Source organism: Neophocaena asiaeorientalis, unplaced genomic scaffold (genome assembly GCF_003031525.2).
Source record: "Neophocaena asiaeorientalis asiaeorientalis breed wild unplaced genomic scaffold, Neophocaena_asiaeorientalis_V1.1 scaffold77, whole genome shotgun sequence".
NCBI classification, from domain to species: Eukaryota; Metazoa; Chordata; class Mammalia; order Artiodactyla; family Phocoenidae; genus Neophocaena; species Neophocaena asiaeorientalis.
The window spans coordinates 360292-361623 of NW_020174645.1; positions in this window are offsets into that span (position 1 = coordinate 360292).

Sequence of the window (1332 nt, forward strand, 5' to 3'; positions counted from 1 at the left end):
GGCCCGCGGGACCACGTGCGCCAGCCCAGAGGGCGGGTTCCCGCGCGCGCATGCGCCGACGGCGACGAGGCGCGCCCAGCTGCCACCGCGGGAACAGAAGTGGAAGGAGAGGGCCGAGGCCCCCTTGGGCGGGAAACTCGCGGGGTGGCCCACACAAAGGCCCTGCCCCTGCGTACAAACACGGCACGGCGGGCCCGGGGCGGGCGCCATGTTGGGGTGCGGGCCTCCTTACCCGCCCTTCCCTCCGGCCCTTTCCACGCGCCCCCGTCTCGGTCAGGACCTTCTGGGAAGTAAAGGAAGCAGAGACCGATGCTTTTCCCACCTTGGAAAGACGGCCACCTTATTCTTAGAGCATCTAAGTGGTCGGCAGCCTTTGTGGCCCTAATTCTGCAAACAGGATGATGAAATTTAGTGTTTCCCACCGTGGCAGCTCTTCTCATCTTAGTGACAAACCAGGGATGCAATCCATGAGTATTTAGGTTCCAGGGTCAAGGGTCCAGACAAGAACTGTTCACGCATAGAACTTACATTCTCCTGGGGCATAGCCTCCTCTCAGTATTGTCAAAGACGGAAAATGAGGTACACCTCCAGCTCAACAAGTGTGGGTTATTACCATTCATTGGCTTTCAGCAAAGATGTTGGCCGAGGGGAGTCCTCCAAACTCACACACATCCTAACTATAAAAGGCCAGTTTGGGGCATTTGTCTGAACAGCCACGGATTCTTAAACTCATATGGTGGCCCCTCTCCCCAAGCAAGCATCCACGGCTGGCAGCAAGAGCAGACAGCTAATGGCCCCATCAGGATAGTCAAGTTCCCTGGGAAAGATGCCACCATGGGAAGTCCTCCCAGAGCAAAGAGAACCCAAAATGACAAGGAGTTAGCTACCTAGTCCTGAGCACACTTGCAGACAAGTCTGCTGGGAACGCAAGTGATGCAAATTGGGCACAACAGATCTGAGAACCTGCCCGCTGGGAACTCAGGTCCGAGGGTCCCTAAGGACCCTCAGGCAAACACCAAGCCAACCTCGATGCCGCTGGTGGGAGTGTAAACTGGTTTGGCCACTTGGGAAGGTAGAAACATAAAACACATATGAGTGTCCATGACTTATGACCTTTATAGTTCCATTTCTAGGGAGACGCCCTAGAGTTCAATTCACACATATGCCCAAGAAGACAAATTTCACAATGATCACTGCAACATTATTTATAATAGCAAAAGATTAAACTTACATAAATGTCCATCAGGGAAATTTATAAATAAAATCTATTATCTAGACTATGGACTTACTGTACAGCATTTAAAAAGAAAAGCTCATCTAATCAGCAGGGTT